The sequence below is a fragment of the Nelumbo lutea genome, chromosome 1 (assembly GCF_056320005.1).
Source record: "Nelumbo lutea isolate HS-2025 chromosome 1, American lotus-T2T, whole genome shotgun sequence".
NCBI classification, from domain to species: Eukaryota; Viridiplantae; Streptophyta; class Magnoliopsida; order Proteales; family Nelumbonaceae; genus Nelumbo; species Nelumbo lutea.
In genome coordinates, this window is record NC_142684.1 from 113,873,895 (window position 1) to 113,896,280 (window position 22,386).

Here is a 22,386-nt window from a genome sequence, read left to right on the forward strand (position 1 = left end):
ATTTTAAATGGGCTGTTCAATGGGCTTTATAGTAGTTAATTGATTGGATCAATTCCTCCTTTACATGTGATGTTTGGATGTTTGATGTGCTGCGACCATGGGCCATAAGTACTTGGCCCATGAAGACTCGTTAGTGGCTCTTGCGCACACCATGGCTGAATGCACATCATTGCCATAGTGTCCTTCAAGGTCATTGGATGACCCCTCTTTGCTTGGTGGGCCCCACAACCCTGAAAAGGGATGCGTACGGAACCCCTAGCCGATTAAGGCCCACCAGAAATCTGACTTTATGAAAGTCAGTGGGAGCCACTCTGGTTTGACCTAAATTAAAACTAGGGCATTTTTGTTCCCTCCAGCAAATATGAATGCTTGTGATAGGGAGACCCATATGATGGACTCTCTAAAGGCCTTCCGTCATTAGCACAATGATGGATCATTCAGTAATGAGGAAACGCACCATAAAATTGGGCTATCCATTTGCTGTTGGATCTATTAGAGTGTTTCATAAGATGATAGGGGCGTCATAGACCGAAGTGGGAGGGGCTTCACCTGAAAATGGGAACTCTCTCACGGTACCTTGGCGTAACCTGAATATGATGGATAAGCACTCACTGGACAGAAAGGTTTACCTGAAAACGGCTCTGAACCTTGTCTGACAGAGGCCAAAGGGAAACTCATTTGATGAGTGGATATGATTTGTCACAGAAAGGTGGTGAGGTTATGTAGCTGAAACAGTTGGCTTCACGCACCCCATGTGATTTCCCACATTTCCAGAGACATTTCATCGTCTCCGTCACTGAGAAAGGAGGGAAATCTAAGAGATGAACAAATGGGAATGGAACATAGATTAAAAGCCATATCTATGTAGGTAACATGAATCAAACTAAGGTTGTGGACTAATGATTTTGCTATTTTATCAGAAAATGGCAAACGGTCAATTTGCAAAGCTTCTAGACGATAACAAGCTAAAGGGCCCAAACTATGCCGACTGGTACAAAAATCTTATGCTGGTCCTAACTTCTGAAAAGTTAGACAAGGTGGTGAAAAATCCTGCACCGGAACGTCCGGGTGATAGGGCTTCTGAGGCCCGTAGGAGGGACTACCAAGAGTGGGAGGATAAGAACTCCCTAGCCCGTTGCTTTGTCGTTGCCTCATTAGACAACTCAATACAGAGGCAGTTCGTTCAGATCGAACTAGCCAAGGACATATTGGACAGTCTAAGAACAATGTATGAAGAGCAAAACCGTTCTACTCGACAGAAGGTCCTGAAATTGTTCATGACCGCGCAGATGACAAAAGGGCAGAAAGTTCATGACCATTGTCTTCGGATGATGGGTTACATTAACGAACTTGAAGCTCTTGGATCCGGGCTAGATCTTGGCACGCAAGTGGATGATATCCTCAATTCTTTGCCCTCTTCCTTCAATGCGTTCACAATGAACTACAATATGAATAAGCTGAATGTCAGCGTCCAGGAACTCAGCAATATGTTGTAGAGAGCCGAGGATCTACTCAAGAAGGATGAGCCTGTAGTTATGCTTGTTGAAGCTAACAAATCGGGCAAGAAAAAGAGAAAGGCAAAGAAGCCTCAAAAGAAGGATGCCAATCCTAAGAAGCAGAAGAAGAACAAGGCATCTGATGTTTGTCACATCTACAAGCAGACCGGAAGGAAGCCAAGTGTAAGACACTTGAAGATTTGGGGTTGTCCTGCACACGTTAAAAGAACAAGTGCGGACAAGTTGGAATCTAAAACTAGTCGTTGCCAGTTTATAGGCTACCCAAAGGATTCAGTGGGTTATCTATTCTTTGACCCGAGTGAGCAGAAAGTGTTTTGCAGTCGAAACGCCCAGTTCTTAGAATCCGATTACATCCTGGACACCCATCGTCAGGAAATAGTTCTTGATGAGGAGAGCTCAGGAGCAGTGGGAGATGTCCCACAAATTCCAGGTAATTACCAACCTAGAAGAACCACCCGGGTATCCAGACCACCAGTCCGATATGGTTATGAATAGGATAGTTACCTGGTGGAAACCTTGACTAGTGAAGAGGATCCCGTGACTTACGCGGAAGCTATGTTAGACATAGACTCCCAGAAGTGGGTGGAGGCCATGAGGATTGAAATGGACTCAATGGAGACCAATGGAGTCTGGACTCTAGTGGATCCGCCCCCCGGGGTAAAAGCAATTGGTTGCAAATGGATCTACAAGAGGAAGAAGGGCCCCGATGGCAGGATTGAGACCTTTAAAGCTCGCTTGATGACGAGGGTATACTCAGAAAGAAGGCATCGACTATGAGGAAACTTTTTCGCCCATGGCCATGCTTAAATCCATTAGGATCCTGCTAGCTGTAGCAGCGTACCATGACTATGAGATTTGGCAAATGGATGTCAAAACCGCATTCCTGAATGGAGATCTTAGTGAAGATATCTACATGCACCAGCCGCAAGGCTTCATTGCTGCTGGTCAGGAACACATGGTATGTAAACTTAATAGATCCATATATGGACTTAAGCAGGCTTCTAGGAGTGGGAACATCCGTTTTGATTCTGCAGTCAAAACGTTTGACTTTGAGCAGAATCCAGATGAGCCCTGTGTTTACAGGAAGTCCAGTGGGGATAAGATCACCTTTTTGATGTTGTACGTGGACGATATCCTACTCATTGGGAATGATGTAGGAATGTTGACTTCGATCAAGGTATGGCTATCACAGCAGTTCTCCATGAAAGATCTTGGAGAAGCTTCATACATACTGGGTCTTCGACTCTATAGAGATAGATCGAAGTGGATAATTGGATTATCCCAGGCTACTTATATTGACAAAATTGTCAAGAGGTACAGCATGGAGAACTCCAAGAAAGGAACCGTTCCTTTCAGGCACGGAGTCACTCTCTCCAAGAAGATGTCTCCCAATACTTCTGAGGAGATTGAGAGCATGAGAGACATTCCCAATGCCTCAGCCGTAGGGAGCATCATGTATGCCATGCTGTGCACTCGCCCTGACATTGCTCAGGCGATGAGTGTGGTAAGCAGATTCCAGGCAAACCCAGGGCAGGAGCATTGGACTGCTGTGAAGAACATACTCAAATACCTTCGAAGGACAAAAGAGTTTTGTCTGGTATTCGATGGTAGTTCACTACAAGTTCTAGGGTATACCAATGCCGATTTCCAGTCGGATCCAGATGATAGAAAGTCTACATCTGGGTATGTTTTCACGATAGGATCGTGTGCTGTTTGCTGGAAAAGCAGCAAATAGGGGTCCACTGTAGACTCCACAACTGAGGCCGAGTACATTGCCGCAAGTGAAGCTGCCAAGGAAGCCGTGTGGATGAAGAAGTTCATAAACGAATTGGGAGCGATTCCATCCAGCACATCTCCCATCCCGTTGTTGTGTGACAACAATGGAGCGATTGCCCAGGCTAAAGAGCCTCGGGCTCACTCGAAGTCGAAGCACATCGAGAGAATGTACCATGTACTGCGGGAGATCGTTGGTAGAGGGGACGTCCTGATTCAGAAGGTAGCATCAGCGGATAATGTGGAAGACCCATTGCTAAGCCACTGACACAGAAGGTGTTTGAGAAACACGTGGAAAGTATGGGACGCCGGTTTGTACCAGATTGGACCTAAGTGCAAGTGGGAGTTGTTAGACAGTTTTGTATGCCCTTAGCTTCAATCTGATTTGATGTACTTTTGTTATTTAGTGAAAATAAATAAAGTGCATGTTTGATTCATGTTGTTTGGTTTAATTCTGTGTAAAACCCTAAAACTGGACATTTATAGAGACTCATGTTAGTTTTAAATGTTCACAGCCGTTGGATAAGTCTCGGGAGATTTATCCTGCCAAGGTTGATACTGGTGTGCCACCAAGTGTTGGTATGGCCTATCTCAGCCATCAGGGTAAGACCCGAGGCACATGCAGTATGGGATTACTTGAATCCTTGAACCGGACCAGATTTCCAGTATTGCCCTGGACCTTGGAGATAGATGGGCAAAACTGGAAAGTTACACCTGACCCCTAGACTCGATTATGACATTTCACTAGGTGTTGGATCAGGCTGCCTTTGATATGCCATTCAGTTAGATCCTTAGCGGGGATCAAAACCTGGGTATGTTGGGGCAGTTTGAGAATTCATCTGAGTGGGTGATCATAGTGACAAAATCAGCCACTTTGTCGGACAAAGGGTAATGATCGGGAATGCACTCTCTCTGATGGAAACCAAACTGCCGGTAGTTGGTTTCAATCATTGAAATTTTGTTTTGCAAAATTAATATATTTATATATATATGTACGGTTTCAAATTGTTTGCAAATGGTTTTAATTCCCGGGATCCATGTGAGAGGAGATTGCGGCACTGTTCCTTGCAGCCGAGGGAGAGGTCCTCTCTTGTCGGGAAGTGCTTGATCATTAAGGGCTGAGAGGTTAAGTGTAAGACCATTGAGGATAATACCTGATGGGCTAATCTTGCACCTGCCCACAGTCCCTGGGTTATTATAAGATGGCTTGGCCCAGGGACCACTTAATGTAAGTGTTGGGCCCATAGGGTCCATATGATGGACTCAAGGGGTTCATTGAGTTTTTCAGTGAATTCGGCTGGGCCTTGTTTTCGAGGTTGGGCCGAACCCATGTGGCTGGTGTGTAGATCAATGCTTGGGTCCCACGCCATACAAAGAAGCCCAACTGGGCACAGATTGGAAAGTAATTAGACACTGAACACTTAATGGGCCAAAACCCCATTTCGAGGTGGGCTGATATGATCACTCATCCATGGGGCGAATTTGAGATTAAAGTTAGTAAAAGGATTGGGCCTTTAGCCTTATCCACTCTTAGAGACCAAATTCAAATTAGATTTGATTCTGGTAACCTCCTGATAAGATCAGGAGTAAGCTAACTCTATCTGCAGAAAGGATTAAGATTATCCCCTATCCAAATACTGATTTGGATTGGGATAACTTCTAAAAAGGAGGTTTATTAATCAAGAAGAAAGGAGGAGATTTTGAACCACCTTGAAGAGGTATAGGATATCTCCTGTGAATAGAGAGAGAATCTCATTCATACTCTCCAGAGAAAACAGACAAAGCAGTTCAGCCTTTTTCGTTTTGGAGATCTCCTCCTGCCGCCGCCATCTGTTTTTGCAAGATTAGATCTTTGCAGAAAAGGAAAGTCAAGAAATCTGTTCTTGACATTAGTCTTGCAACAAAGACTAAAAGGATTCAGTGTTTAGTGTTTCCAGAGGATTCTTGTGAAGGATCCAGTGTGTAGGACGCACCCTGCTAGTTCTGTTCCATCCACAGCTGTGTCATCTTCAGTAGGAACGGATCTTGGAGCATTCTTTGGGCGTGAACACCAACTTTGGGAGATACTGCTTCTCCGGATCAGGTATATTTCTCCCATTTATCTTTTGGTATAGATCTGGTTTGATTATGGTTCAAGTAGGATCCTTGAATATTGTATTCTAAACTTAGGGAATATGATTCCTAGTTGAGAGAAGGTAGGAAATTTTTGAAATTCGCCCACCCATTCCGCAACCTTTATGGCATCCATTAGATGGATCCTATCATTCTTTCACTTTTTTGTTTCTTCATTTGCTTATATATATATATATATATATATATATATATATATATATCTTTGCAATATTTACGAAATCAATGAAAAAGAGAATAATCTCTGCCTCCAAATTGCGATATGTTGGATGAGTCTTTTATAAAGAATAGTCTTTATGGCCAAAAAATGTAATGAGCTTTTTGGGTGTTGTCTTTTGAAAATTTAGACTGTTTGGTAAGTATCCTACTCTACCATGATATATAGAGCTGTTAAATGAAAGATTTTATGAGTAGAAAGATAGAAGCTTCATGACTTGCTTTACTACGTGTTTGGTGTTAGACAGTCTTGTATGCCCTTAGCTTCAACCGGATTTGATGTACTTTTGTTATTTAGTGGAAATAAATTAAAGTGCATGTTTGATTCATGTTGTTTGGTATAATTCTATGTAAGACCCTAAAACTGGACACTTATAGAAACTTGTGTTAGTTTTAAATGTTCACAGCCATTGGATAAGTCTGGGGAGATTTATCTTGCCAAGGTTGATACTGGTGTGCCACCAAGTGTTGGGATGTCTTGTTTCGGCCATCACGGTAAGACCCAAGGCACATGCAGTATGGGATTGCTTGAACCCTTGAACCGGACCAGATTTCTAGTACTGCCTTAGACCTTGGATACAGATGGGCAAAACTGGAAAGTTACACCTGAACCCTAGACTCGATTATGACACATCACTAGGTGTCAGATCGGGGTGTCTTTGATGTGTCAATCAGTGAGATCCTTAGTGGGGGTCAAAACCTGGACATGTTGGGGCACTCTGAGAATTCATCTGAGTGAGTGGTCATAGTGACAGGATCAGTGTTAGTACTAGTCCCACAATAAAATGTTTGCAGTAAAAGTGGTTCTAGGTCGAATCCCACAGGGAGCAAATCAATAATCTCTTAGCCGAATGGGTAAAGTAATTGTGTGGGAAAATTAAATAACTAAAATTAAAAGAATAACAAACTAAACAAACAAGAGAAAATCAGTCTTACCGAATTCTGGTTCAAGGGTTCGGGTTGAATCGATTGGCCATCGATCCTAGGTACAATTCAACATTCTTGCAATTCAAGCATTTAACCTTAGATTTATTAGGATAGCCATAATAAACCTTGTGTTTTCCTAATTCAGTTGACCAAACCCAGCATTCGATCAACACTTATCACCACTCAACTGGGTACGATAGCGTTCCATGTAAAACAATGATAGCATTAAGATTTGTGAAAACAGTTAAACCAAAATAACAATAATTGAGATAGCTGCAATTACTGAATTTTGTTCCATTGATTCTTTTAGGTTGAATCATGTTAAAACATTGGTCAAAGGCTGTCACAAACAATTGACCCAAACAGATATCAACCTAATTGCTACTTGTACCATTATTCGTGACAATTACGGATCACCGAAATCATGGATAGCAGTAGGAAAATCAACATTAATTCAGTTTGTCAGACTAATTAACATTAACATCCAATAAAAAATGTGCACAAGAACCAATGAATACTTAAATTAAAAAGAAAGAAAATAAAGTAACTACAGAACCTCACAATGACACAATCGAACCTCCCCACTTGAACCAGAAAAAGAAGCTTAGCTACTCATGATCTGCGCAATCTCCATGCTCTTCTTCTCCATAGCCGAACTGCCTTCTTGCTTCTTGGTCTTCTTGATGATCTCTTGGATCTTGGAATGAGTGATTTCTAGAGCTGGTTCGCCCCCCTCTTTATATAGCCAAAGGAGAGGTCTGTTTTCCAACTCCTTCTAGGAGATCATCTTATCCTTAGGGAGTTTTGATCTTATCTTGAACTAATCCTATCCTATCTCTTATCTAATGCTCTAATCTCAATCTTTTTATCTCTCTAGGATTACATTCAAGACTTTAGATCTGATAAAACTCTCTCCTTGGAGATTACATTCGAAATTCGGACTCTTAACTCTTGAATTCGAGTTGGACTGCTTCAAGGTACTTCTGCGAGTTGGGCTTAAGTTGTGAAATGGGCCTGGCTGCGAACTTGCTCCGATTTTGGGCTCGCTTTCGTACTCGATGCAGGCCGAATCTGTCAAAACCCAAAACATAAAGGTTGTGGGCCTTCCTTTCATCTTTCTAATGTTTCTTGAATTGTCCAATTCGGTGTCCGGAATTGAGAGTTAGGCCCAGATTACTGACTGTCGCCGAAACTATGCAAAATCACCCGATTTGTCCTGTTTTCTTCCAATTGCCTTCTATATTGCCCTAAATCGAAATACAAGAGTAATGAGTCCATTTAAGTGCTAAATAAATATAAAAGAGTGAATATTAGAGGATAAAAATAGGGTTCTTTTTGGTCTCATCAAATCCCCCCACACTTAAACTTTGCCCGTCCTCGGGCAAGGAAAAAACTCAAGTAACACAAGAGAGACTAACTATTGATTTTCAATCTTTCTTTTTCTCTACATGAGGCCTGGTTCATTTCATGCTTTAGTTCAGAGTTGGTAGCCTTTCCCTTTTCATCTCTTTCTCCCCTTTTTCTTGTCCAAGAGTGATCGCAAAACTCCATTCCTCATGGTCCCAAGTTAAATTGATAGTCAAGGAGACAAGCCTTCCAGGGCTGAAACTCCTTGGACTGCACGGGTGCTCATTGCTTTTAACATACCAATTCAGCCAGATGCAATTACTTTCCTTTGAATCAAAACAAGGTGTGCTTATTGCCATAAGCTTGCTATGTATCACATCTTCACCACTTAGTGTGAATTCCTAGGATCTGAAGGTGAGAATGGGGTTGGGGTTCTAGGGTGAGTGCATTTTATGCTCCATCTCACCCTTGCCCCCTTTTTTTTTTTTTTTCAAGATGTGAGTGCATTTTATGCTCCATCTCACTCTTGCTTTCATTTCTAGATGTGAGTGCATTTTATGCTCCATCTCACACTTGTTTTTGTTTCTAGATGTGAGTGCATTTTATGCTCCATCTCACATTAGTTACGCTTTTATTTTCAAACTCCCTCTTTTTTTTTTTTTTTCACAAGAATCACAGGGTTTCACTGCCTGATCCATGAATTCATTGATCGTGGTCTTTATATGCCTAACACAACAAGTTCTAGAATAATCAACCCATGTTTGACAGATAATTATGTAAAAATCAATCAAACCCTTATGCATCTTGCCTATTGATCGATTAAAAACATGAGGTACCATATGCAGCCAAGAAAGATTCAGTTAGTCATGCTTGCATCCTATCTTATCTATTCAGCCTAAGCACATGATTCCTGATAAGTTGAAATCATTCAAGGATAAGTTCCTAGGGAGCAGAAATTTCAAGAAGGTAAGGTATCTCAAATTTCCATCAGATTTCCCTAATCCCCCCACACTTAAGTTATACATTGTCCCCAATGTATGTGTGATGTGTGGCTCATTGTGACACTAGCAAGTGCACTAGCCGTTCAAGTAATAAAGTAGAGAGTGAAGTATCGTTCCCACGAGGATTTAGGAAACAATTACCAATACTAAATTGAACATTTCTTATCTGATCAACAAATAAATCAAAACTCTAATGAAAGCTAAGAAATCCTAAATTAAAATCTATCTAAATCATTGGCCCAATTGCCTTCAATTCAGGTTAGAAGAGTAAGCAATAAATGTCAATCTCAGAATTCAGCAATCTATCAATTTGGATCATTCGAATGAATCATGATTGAGCCTTGGTTTGGTGAAACCCCAAAGTCATGAACAGCCTCTCTCAAGCGCATGTTCATCCTATGCATGAGTGACGGTTCTTCTATCTCTAGCAAGAATCTAATCCCCATGCATGCATTTCTTCAAACACTTCTAAGGCATCAATTCAAATCTGAATTGATCACCAACTGAATTGTGCAAGTTATCTCCAACCTTGCACTCAATTCAGTTCTTGAATAGTAGATCTGAATTCCTAGAGTCTCTCTCAAGCACTCTAGGAATTCCAAGCTGTAGATTAATTCGACCAATCTGAAAATTGCAGATCTGAATTCTCTTTCAAGCAATTCAGATCTTGCAATCTCAGATCTGAGAATTCAGATCTGAGTTTTAAAGGTTAGTTGGCCGAATTAATCTACAATAACACCCTTATTCAAGAAACTTCAAGTACAATTCATAACCATTTGAATGAATCAAAAAGAATTAGATTGCTGAACTGAAATTTTACAAGCTGAAATACATCAATGAAGAATGGAAAAAAAAAGGAGAAAGAAGAAAGAAAATATAACAAAGAAACTGAATTCGAATCAAAAGAGAATGAAACTACAATTGATTTATTACAAAAGATCTTTGAATCACAAAGCCTCAATTCGAACTCACCTTCTCTTCTAGCTTGCTTGTCTTGAACTTCCTTCAGCCCTTCTTCTTCTTCTTCCTTGCGCCTAGCCTTCTTCTCTTCTCTTCTCTCAAGGTGGCCGAACCTCTAAGAGTGGGAGAGCCTTCCTCTCAAGCAATTGAACACCTCTCCCCCCTCCTAGAGGCCTCCTTATATAGTTTTTCAAGGGGGCTCTTGCCCCTTCTTGAAGCCTCTAGAATGGGGTGTATTACACCCCTCATGAACCTTCTAGAGTGCTCCCTCCTTCTCTTCAAGAAACATCTAGGAGTTGCCGCCCCTAGCTCCCTATGGGTTGCTATTTGGGCTACAACTTAGCTTGCTTTTGAGCTCATGTGGGCTACACTCTAGGCTGTTATTTGGGCTAAAAATGGGCCTTCCTTGCTGGGCCGAATTCTACTCATAGCTAGGCTTTATTTTCTTGGGTTTTCTCAAGGAATTCACTTGCTCTTTTTGGGCCGAAGTGCTCTCTCTTGCTTCCATGACCGGGCTGGACTGAAATTGGTCTTTTTGAACCTTCTTTTCTTGCCTTTTTACTTCCTTTTCTTGGATTGATTATCCCTGAATTTATTCTTAGCATTAAGCTAAATTAAGGCAAAAATTAATAAAACCGGCATAAAAATCCATGCTAAAGTCCTCAAAAATTATAGATAAATTGTAAGTTCATCAAATACCCCCACACTTAAGCTTTTGCTTGTCCTCAAGCAAAGACATCAGCCATAAACTTAACATTCCCCCCCTTCTGTTCTCACCATTTACCTGGTGAACTTTTTAAGATGGGCCGAACTGCTAACTGCAATTCAGCCCATACACCTAGTAAACATTAATTGTTAATGCTTTATGTTTTAAATGGGCCATTCGATGGGCTTTACAATAGTTATTTGATTGGATCAATTCTTCCTTTACATGTGATGTTTGGATGTATGATGTGCTGCGACCATGGGCCATAAGCACTTGGCCCATGTTAACTCGTTAGTGGCTCTTGCACACACCATGGCTGAATGCACATCATTGCCATGGTGTCCCTTAAGGTCATTGGATGACCCCTCTCCGCTTGGTGGGCCCCACAATCCTGAAAAGGGATGCGTACAGAACCCCTAGCCGATTGAGGCCCACCAGAAATCTGGCTTTATGAAAGTCAGTGGGAGCCACTTTGGTTTGACCAAAATTTGAACTAGGGCTTAATTTTGTTCCCTCCAAGCAATTATGAGTGCGTGTGATAGGGAGATCTATTTGATGGACTCTCTAAAGGCCTTCCGTCATTAGCACAATGATGGGTCCATCAGTAATGAGGAAACGCACCATAAAATTGGGCTATCCATTTGCTGTTGGATCTGTTAGAGTATTTCATTAGATGATAGGGGCGTCATAGACTGATGTGGGAGGGGCTTCACCAGAAAATGGGAACTCTCTCACGGTACCTTAGCGTAACCTATATATGATGGGTGTGCACTCACTGGACAAAAAGGTTTACCTGAAAATGGCTCTGAACCTTGTCTGACAGAGGCCAAAGGGAAACTCATCTGATGAGTAGATATGATCCATCATAGAAAAGTGGTGGGGTTATGCAGCTGAAACAGTTTGCTTCACGCACCCTTTGTGATTTCCCACATTTCCAGAGACATTCCGCCGTCTCTGTCACTGAGAAGGGAGGGAAAATCTCAGAGATGAATAAATGGGAATGGAACATAGATTAAAAGCCATATCTATGTAGGTAACATGAATCAAACTAAGGTTGAGGACTAACGTTTTTGCTGTTTTATCAGAAAATGGCAAACGGTCAATTTGCAAAGCTTCTAAATGATAACAAGCTTAAGGGCCCAAACTATGCCGACTGGTACAGAAATCTTATGTTGGTCCTAACTTCTGAAAAGTTAGATAAGGTGGTGAATAATCCTGCACCGGAACGTCTGGGTGATAGGGCTTCTGAGGCCCGTAGGAGGGACTTCCAAGATTGGGAGGATAAGAACTCCCTACCCACTGCTTTGTCATTGCCTCATTAGACAACTCAATACAGAGACAGTTCGATCAGATCGAACTAGCCGAGGACATATTGGACAGCCTAAGAACAATGTATGAAGAGCAGAACCGTTTTACTCGACAGAAGGTCTTGAAATTGTTCATGACTGCGCATATTTCCAAGGGGCAAAATGTTCATGACCATTGTCTTCGGATGATGGGATACATTATTGAACTTGAAGCTCTTGGATCCGGGCTAGATCTTGGCACGCAAGTGGGTGCCATCCTGAATTCTTTGCCCTCTTCCTTCAATACGTTCACTATGAACTACAACATGAATAAGCTGAATGTCAGCGTCTAGGAACTCAGCAATATGTTGCAGAGTGCCAAGGATCTTTTAAAGAAGGATGAGCCTGTGGTTATGCTTGCTAAAACTAACAGGTCGGGCAAGATAAAGAGAAAGTCAAAGAAGCCCTAGAAGAAAGCTGCCAAACCCAAGAAGCAGAAGAAGAACAAGTCATCGGATGTCTGTCACTTCTACAAACAGACCGGCCACTGGAAGAGGAACTATCCTGCCTACCTGGAATCTAAGAAAGATAACATCGAAACTTGTGTCATAGAAACTAATATGTTAGTTACTTCTGTGTCCTGGTGTGTTGACTACAGGGCTTCAACTCATGCGTGTAACTCACTGCAGGGGTTCAAAGTTAGCAGAAAATTGAGTGATGGCGATGTGACACTATTCTTGGGAACGACTGCAAGTGTTGCAGCTACAGCGATAGGAACCGTAGAACTAGTTTTTAGAGAAGGAGTCATTGTACTTAAAGATTGTCTTTATGTACAGAACTTGAGAGGAAATTTAATTTCTGTTTCTAAACTGTGTGCTAATGGGTATACTATTTATTTTAGTAATACGATTACTGTTAAACGGAATAATAAATTCATCGCATGCGGGGAACTGGAGAATGGTCTCTATGTTCTACATCCTTCTCTAGAAACTAACCTAACCAAAACTACGTCGATCAAAAATCCCAAGAAAAGGAATCATGATATAGTTAATCACACGTGCCTCTGGCATTACCGACTTGGCCATATCGGTATTGGCTGAATCACAAGACTGGTAAATGATGGTCCTTTGGATTTTCTAACCATAGAAAATCTTCCCACTTGTGAGCCTTGCCTTCAAGGTAAGATGACTAAGTGGCCATTTGACAGTAAGCCTCAAAGATCTGGAGCCACACTTGACCTAATACATATTGATGTATGCGGTCCCCTGAGTGTTAGGACATGGAATCAACATGTGTACTTCATCACCTTTACAGATGATTTTTCACGATATGGTTACGTGTACCTAATGAGGCACAAATCTGAATCCTTTGAAAAGTTTAGAAAGTTCAGACAGGAAGTCGAGAAACAGTTAGGGAGAGAAGTTAAGGCCCTTCGATCGGATCGAGGTGGCGAGTATCTCTCTAACGAATTCAGGGACTACTTAAAGGACAATGGGATAGTGTCACAACTAGCTCCTCCTGCTACACCACAACTCAATGGTGTTTCAGAGAGGAGGAATAGGACCTTGTTGGACATGGTTCGTTCACTTCTCGTACGCTCAGAATTACCCACATCCTTTTGGGAATATGCATTAGAGACTGCTATCTACGTGCTGAAACGGGTTCCAACCAAATCAGTTCTGAAAACTCCATATGAACTATGGACCAGAAGGAAGCCAAGTGTAAGACACTTGAAGATTTGGGGTTGTCCTGCACACGTTAGAAGAACAAGTGCGGACAAGTTGGAATCCAAAACCAGCCGTTGCCAATTTATAGGCTACCCAAAGGATTCAGTGGGTTATCTATTCTATGACCCAAGTGAGCAGAAAGTGTTCTGCAGTTGAAACGCCCAATTCTTAGAATCTAAATACATCATCAACACTCATCGTCAAGAAATAGTTCTTGATGAGGAGAGATCACGAGTAGTGGGAGATGTCCCGCAAGTTCCAAGTAGTGACCAACCTAGAAGGTCCACTGGGGTATCCAGACCACACCTGGTGGAAGCTTTGACTAGTGAAGAGGATCCCGTGACTTACGCGGAAGCTATGTTAGACATAGATTCTCAGAAGTGGGTGTAGGCCATGAGAGCTGAGATTGACTCAATGGAGACCAATGGAGTCTGGACTCTAGTGGATCCACCCTCCGGGGTAAAAGCAATTGGTTGCAAATGGATCTACAAGAGGAAGAAGGGCCCTGATGGCAGGATTGAGACCTACAAAGCTCGCTTAGTGGTAAAAGGGTATACTCAGAAAGAAGGCATCGATTATGAGGAAACCTTTTCGCCCGTGGCCATGCTTAAATCCATTAGGATCCTGCTAGTTGTAACAGCATACCATAACTACGAGATTTGGCAAATGGATGTCAAAACCGCGTTCCTGAATGGAGATCTTAGTGAAGAAATCTACATGCAGCAGCCGCAAGGCTTTATTGCTGCTGGTCAGGAACACACGTGACGGGGTTTGTCGAAGCCCTCAAAATTATTACTAGTCCCACAATAAAATATTTGCAGTAAAAGTGGTTTTAGGTCGAATCCCACAGGGAGAAAATCAATAATCTCTTAGCCGAATGGGTAAAGTAATTGTGTGGGAAAATTAAATAACTAAAATTAAACGAATAACAAACTAAACAAACAAGAGAAAATCAGTCTTACCGAATTCTGGTTCAAGGGTTCGGGTTGAATCGATTGGTCGTCGATCCTAGTTACAATTCTACAATCTTGCAATTCAAGCATTTAACCTTAGATTTACTAGGATAGCCATAATAAACCTTGTGTTTTCCTAATTCAGTTGACCAAACCCAGCATTTGATCAACACTTATCACCACTCAATTGGGTACGATAGCGTTCCATGTTAAACAATGATAGCATTAAGATTTGTGAAAACAGTTAAACCAAAATAACAATAATTGAGATAGCTGCAATTATTGAATTTTGTTCCATCGATTCCTTTAGGTTGAACCATGATAAAATGTTGGTCAAAGGCTGTCACGAACAATTGACCCAAAAAGATATCAACCTAATTGCTACTTGTACCATTATTCGTGACAATTACGGATCACCGAAATCATGGATAGCAATAGGAAAATCAACATTAATTCAATTGTCAAACTAATTAACATCAATTTCCAATAAAAATATGCACAAGAATCAATGAATACTTGAATTAGAAAGAAAGAAAATAAAGTAACTACAGAACTTCACAATGACACTGAAAGGAATGAGAGATCCATTACATGGACGCCCAAAGATTGCGGAATAAGGGGTGAATTCCAAAAATTTTTCTCTCCCTTCAACTGGGAATCACATTCCCTATTTAGAAAATCATATTTTCAAGGATAAATCTTGAACCTTAAACTGAACCAGATCTGAACCAAAAGAAATGGGAGAGAATAATACCTAATACGGAGAAGTAATATCTCCCAATGAAGGTGTTCACGCCCAAGGAAAGATCCAAAGACTGCTTCCACTGAAGATGGTGTAGTGCAGGATGGAGCAGAATCAGCTGTGTTCTTCCCCAAGAACTCTGTCCTTCGCAAGAAATAGTAGAATGGAACGTGAGCACTGTTAGACAGTTTTGTATGCCCTTAGCTTCAATCAAAACTGATGTACTTTATGAGTATCACCCTTAAACTGGACACTTATTGAGACTCGTGTTAGTTTTGAATGTTCACAGCCAGTGGGTCAGTCTGGGGAGACGTATCCTGACAAGGCTGACATCGTGGTGCCACCAAGTCGGTTGGGGTGGCTTGTCTCAGCTACTGGGGTGAGACCCTAGGCACATACAGTGTGGGATTAATTGAATCTTTGAACTGGACCAGATTTCCAGTATTGCCCTGGACCTTGGAGATTGATGGGCAAAATTGGAAAGTTACACCCGACCCCTAGACTCGATTATGATACTGCACTAGGTGTCGGATCGGGCTGTCTTTGATGTACCAATCAGGGAGATCCTTAGCGGGGGTCAAAACCTGGGTATGTTGGGACAATCTTAGAATTCATCTGAGTGGGTGATCATAGTGACAGGATCAGCCCCTTTGTCGGACAAAGGTAATGATCGGGGATGCACTCTCACTGTTGGAAACCAAGACTGCCGGCAGCCGATTTCAACCGTTGAAATTTGTTTTGCAAAATATATTTTATATGAGATATAAAAGTATATATATTATGGTTTCTAAAATATTTGCAAAAGGTTTTAATTCCCGGGATCCATATAAGTGGAGAGTGCAACACTGTTCCTTGCAGCCGAGGGAAAGGTCCTCTCTTGTCGGGCAGTGTATGATCATTAGGGGCTGAGAGGTAAAGTGTAAGACCATTGAGGATAATACTTGATGGGCTAATCTTGCATCTGCCCACAGTCCCTGGGTGTTACAAGGTGGTTTGGCCCAGGGACCACTTAGGGTAAGTGTTGGGCCCATAGAGCCCATTCGATGGGTTTCAGGGGGTGCACTGTCTTTAACAGTGTGTTTGACTAGGCCTTGTAACAAAGGCTGGGCCGAACCCATGTGGCTGATGTGTAGATCAATGCTTGGGTCCCATGCCATACAAGGAAGCCCAACTGGGCAGCAGTTAGGAAGGTTAAGTGAGCACATAAGCTTAATGGGCCTAAAGCCCATTTTGAACTGGGCTATTAATTTAGTATATTAAAGGGGCAAATTCTGAGATGGATTAGCAGTTAGGATATGGTCTTGATCCTATCCACTCAGAGAGTCCAGATCTGAATGTGATTCAGATCTAGAAACCTCCTAATAAGATTAGGATAAAGCTAATCTAATCTACAAATAAGATAAGGGTTTATCTTTATCACTAGAAGAGAAGGCTGATCCAAATATGATTTGGATAAGCACCTCCTAATGGGATTAGGAGCTGATCTTTTCAAATTAACAAAAGGAAGGAGGGGGCGGCAGCCTTGAGAGAGACCAAGAAACACATCAGATCCTATTTAGTGCTGAAATCAAGAAGAGAGAATTCTGCACCCTGCGAATACTCTCTTGCCGCCTCCCTGCTCTTGCCGCCCTGTTTGCCAGTTCGATCTCCAACTGTGGGAGAAGTCAAGATTGGATCTTGACAGCAATTCTTTGAGAAAGGATTGAAAAGGAAGCTATGCTCACTTTCCATCCTGCTATTTCTTGCGAAGGACAGAGTTCTTGGGGAAGAACACTGTTTATTCTGCTCCATCCTGCACTGCGTCATCTTCAGTGGGAGCAGTCTTTGGATCCTTCCTTGGGCGTGAATACATTCGTTGGGAGATATTGCTTCTCCGTATCAGGTATTATTCTCTCCCATTCCTTTTGGTTCAGATCTGGTTCAGTTTAAGGTTCAAGTATTATCCTTGAAAATATGATTTTCTAAATAGGGAAGGTGATTCCCAGTTGAAGGGAGAGAAAATTTTTTGAAATTCGCCCCTTATTCCGCAATCTTTGGGCGTCCATGTGATGGATCTCTCAACCCTACAAGTACAGTTTCCTTTTCAATCCTTTCTCAAAGAACTGACGTCAAGATCCAATCTTGACTTCTCCCATAGCTGGAGATCGAACTGGCAAACAGAGCGACAAGAGCAAGGAGGCGGCAAGAGAGTATTCACAGGCTGCAGAATTCTCTCTTCTTGATTTCAGCACTAAAGAGGATCTGATGTGTTTTTTGTTGGTCTCTCTCAAGGCTGCCGCCCCCTCCTTCTTTTTGTTAACTTAAAAGATCAGCTCCTAATCCCATTAGGAGGTGCTTATCTTATCTGTAGATTAGATTAGCTTTATACTAATCCCATTAGGAGGTTTCTAGATCTGAATCACATTCAGATCTAGACTCTCTGAGTGGATAGGATTAAGACCCTATCCTATCTGTTAATCCATCTTAGAATTCGCCCCTTTAATTAACTAAATAAATAGCCCAGTTCAAAATGGGCTTTAGGCCTATTAAGCTTATGTGCTCACTCAACCTTCCTAACTGCTGCCCAGTTGGTCTTCTTTGTATGGCGTGGGACCCAAGCATTGATCTACACATCAGCCACATGGGTTCGGCCCAACCTTTGTTACAAGGCCTGGTCGAATACACTGTTAAAGACAGTGCACCCCCTGAAACCCATCAAATGGGCTCTATGGGCCCAACACTTATCCTAAGTGGTCCCTGGGCCAAGCCACCTTGTAACACCCAGGGACTGTGGGCAGATGCAAGATTAGCCCATTAGGAATTATCCTCAATGGTCTTAAACTTAACCTCTCAGCCCTTAATGATCATACACTGCCCGACAAGAGAGGACCTCTCCCTCGTCTGTAGGGAACTGTGTTGCACTCTCCACTTATATGGATCCCGGGAATTAAAACCTTTTGCAAACATTTTAGAAACCATAATATATATACTTTTATATATCATATATAATATACTTTGCAAAACAAATCTCAACGGTTGAAATCGGCTGCCGGCAGTCATGGTTTCCAACAGTGAGAGCGCATCCCCGATCGTTACCTTTGTCCGACAAAGGGGCTGATCCTGTCACTATGATCACCCACTCAGATGAATTCTCAGATTGTCCCAACATACCCAGGTTTTGACCCCCGCTAAGGATCTCACTGATTGGTACATCAAAGACAAACCGATCCGACACCTAGTGTAGTATCATAGTTGAGTCTAGGGGTCGGGTGTAACTTTCCAGTTTTGCCCATCAATCTCCAAGGTCCAGGGCAATACTAGAAATCTGGTCCAGTTCAAAGATTCAATTAATCCCACACTGTATGTGCCTGGGTTCTCACCCCGATAGCTGAGACAAGCCACTTCAACCGACTTGATGGTACCACAGTGTTAGCCTTGTCAGGATAGGTCTCCCCAGATTGACCCACTGGCTGTGATCTTTCTAAAGTAACACGAGTCTCAATAAGTCTCCAGTTTACGAGTATTACACAGAAACATACCAAGGGAACATGAATCAAATATTCACTTTTATTCATTTACAATAAACTCATAAAGTACATCAATTTTGATTGAAGCTAAGGGCATACAAAACTGTCTAACAGCTCCCACTTGCACTTACGTCCAATCAGGTACTAGCCAGAGTCCCATGCTTTCCATGTGTTTCTCAAACACTTTCTGTGATAGTGGCTTTATTAATGGGTCTGCTACATTTCCGCTGACGCTACCTTCTAAATCAGGACGTCCCCTCTACCAACAATCTCCCGCAATACGTGGTACTTCCTCTCGATGTGCTTCGACTTCGAATGGGCTCGTGGCTCCTTAGTCTAAGCAATGGCTCCATTGTTGTCACACAGCAATGGGATGGGTGATGTGTCGGACGGAAATACTCCCATCTCATGAATGAACTTCTTCATCCATACGGCTTCTTTGGCAACCTCACTTGCGGCAATGTACTCGGCCTCGGTCGTGGAGTCTGCAGTGGACCCTTGTTTGCTGCTTTTCCAGCAAACAGCACACGATCCTATCGTGAAAACATATCCAGATGTAGACTTTCTATCATCTGGGTCTGACTGGAAATCGGCATCTGTATACCGTTGGATCTGTAGTGAACTACCATCGAATACTAGACAATACTCTTTTGTCCTTCGAAGGTATTTAAGTATGTTTTTCACAGCAGTCCAATGCTCCTGCCCTGGGTTGGCCTGAAATCTGCTTACTGCACTCACTGCCTGAGCTATGTCAGGACGAGTGCACAGCATGGCATACATGATACTCCTCACGAAAGAGGCATAGGGAACGTCTTTCATGCCATCAATCTCCTCAGAAGTCTTGGGAGACATCTTCTTGGAGAGAGTGACTCCGTGCCTGAAAAGAACATTTCCTTTCTTGGAGTTTTCCATGTTGTATCTCTTGACTATTTTGTCTATATAAGCAGATTGGGATAATCCTATTATCCGCTTCGATCTATCTCTATAGAGTCGAAGACCCAGTATATATGAGGCTTCTCCAAGATCTTTCATGGAGAATTGCTGTGATAACCATACTTTCACCGTAGTTAACATACCTACATCATTCCCAATAAGTAGAATGTCATATAGAACCAAGAAGGTAACCTTATCTCCACTGTACTTCCTGTAGACACAGGGTTCATCCGGATTCTGCTCGAAGTCAAACGATTTGACGACAGAGTCAAAACGGATGTTCCAACTTCTAGAAGCTTGCTTAAGTCCATAAATGGATCTATTAAGTTTACATACCATGTTTTCCTAACCTGCAGCAATGAAGCCTTGCGGCTGCTGCGTATAGATATTTTCAGTAAGATCTCCATTCAGGAATGCAGTTTTGACATCCATTTGCCAAATCTCATAATCATGTTATGCTGCTACAGCTAGCAGGATCCTAATGGATTTAAGCATGGCCACAGGCGAAAAGGTTTCCTCATAATCGATGCCCTCTTTCTGAGTGTACCCTTTCGCCACCAGACGAGCCTTGAAGGTCTCAACCTTACTATCGGGACCCTTCTTCCTCTTGTAAATCCATTTGCAACCGATTGCTTTTACCCCGGAGGGCGGATCTACTAGAGTCCAGACTCCATTGGTCTCCATTGAGTCCATCTCTGCTCTCATGGCCTCCACCCACTTCTGGGAATCTATGTCCAACATAGCTTCCGTGTAAGTCATGGGATCCTCCTCCTAGTCAAGGTTTTCACCAGGTAACTATCCTGGTCATAACCATAACAGACTGGTGGCCTGGATACCCGAGTGGATCTTCTAGGTTGGTCACTACCTGGAACTTGTGGGACATCTCCCACTGCTCCTGAGCTCTCATCATCAAGAACAACTTCCTAACGATGGGTGTCTAGGATATAGTCGGTTTCCAAGAATTGTGCATTACGACTGCAGAACACTTTCTGCTCACTTGGGTCATAGAATAGGTAACCTATAGAGCCTTTTGGGTAGCCTACAAATAGGCAATGGCTGGTCTTAGATTCCAACTTGTCTGCACTCGTTCTTTTAACATGTGCTGGACAACCCCAAATCTTCAAGTGTCTGACACTTGGTTTTTTCCGGTCCAAAGTTCATATGGAGTATTCGGAACCGATTTGGTTGGAACCTGATTCAGCACATAAATCGTAGTCTCTAATGCGTAACCCCAAAAGAATGTGGGTAATTCTGAGTGTATGAGAAGCGACCAGACCATATCCAATAAGGTCCTATTCCTCCTCTCTAAAACACCGTTAAGTTGTGGTGTAGCAGGAGGAGCTAATTGTGATACTATCCCATTGTCCTTTAAGTAGTCCCTGAAATCGTCAGAGAGATACTCGCCACCTCGATCTGATCGAAGGGCCTTAATTTCTCTCTCTAACTGTTTCTCGACCTCTTGTCTGAACTCTTTGAACCTTTCAAAGGATTCAGACTTGTGTCTCATTAGGTACACGTGACCATATCGTGAAAAATCATCTGTGAAGGTGATGAAATACACGTATTGATTTCGTGTCCTAACACTCAGGGGACCACATACATCAGTATGTATTAGGTCAAGTGTGCCCGTACATCTTTCAGGCTTACCGTTAAATGGCTGTTTCGTCATCTTGCCTTGTAGGCAAGGCTCACAAGTGGGAAGATCTTCTACAGTTAGAAAATCCAAAGGACCATCCTTTACCAACCTTGTGATTCGGTCAACACCGATGTGGCTAAGTCGATAATGCCACAGACACGTGGGATTAACTGTATCACGAGCTCTCTTCTTAGGGATTTCAGTCGACGTAGTTTCGGTTATGTTAGTTTCTAGAGAATGATGTAGAACATAGAGACCGTTCTCCAGTTCCCCGTATGCGATGAATCTGTTGTTTCTTTTAATAGTAATCGTATTACTAAAGAAGACAGAATAACCATCTGCACACAGTTTTGAGACAGAAATCAAAATTCTCCTTAAATTTTGCACATAAAGACAGTATTTCAGTACAATTATTCCTTCTCTAAAAATTAATTCCACGGTTCCTATGGCCGTGGCTGCAACAGTTGCAGTAGTCCCCGAGAAGAGTGTGACTTCTCCTTCACTTAGCCTTCTGCTTACCTTGAACCCCGACAGTGAGTTACAAGCATGAGTTGAAGCCCTGGAGTCAATACACCAGGATGCAGAAGCTACCAACAAATTGGTTTCTATAACACAAGTTTCAAAGTTACCTTTCTTGGATTCCAGGTAGGCAGGACAGTTTCTTTTCCAGTGGCTGGTCTTCTTGCAGAAGTGACAGGCATCCAATGCTTTGTCTTTCTTCTACTTCTTGCTCTTAGCAGCTTTCTTCTGAGGCTTCTTTGCCTTCCTCTTTCTCTTGCATGTCTTGCCAGCTTCAACAAGCATGGCTACAGGCTCATCCTTTCTAATCGATTCTTCAGCTCTTTGCAACATATTGCTGAGCTCTTGTAAGCTGACATTCAGCTTGTTCATGTTATAATTCATGATGAACGGATTAAAGGAAGGAGGCAAAGAGTTAAGGATAGAATCTATCTGGGTTGCAAGGTCCAGCCCGGATCCAAGAGCCTCCAGTTCGTTGATGTATCCCATCATCCGAAGACAATGGTC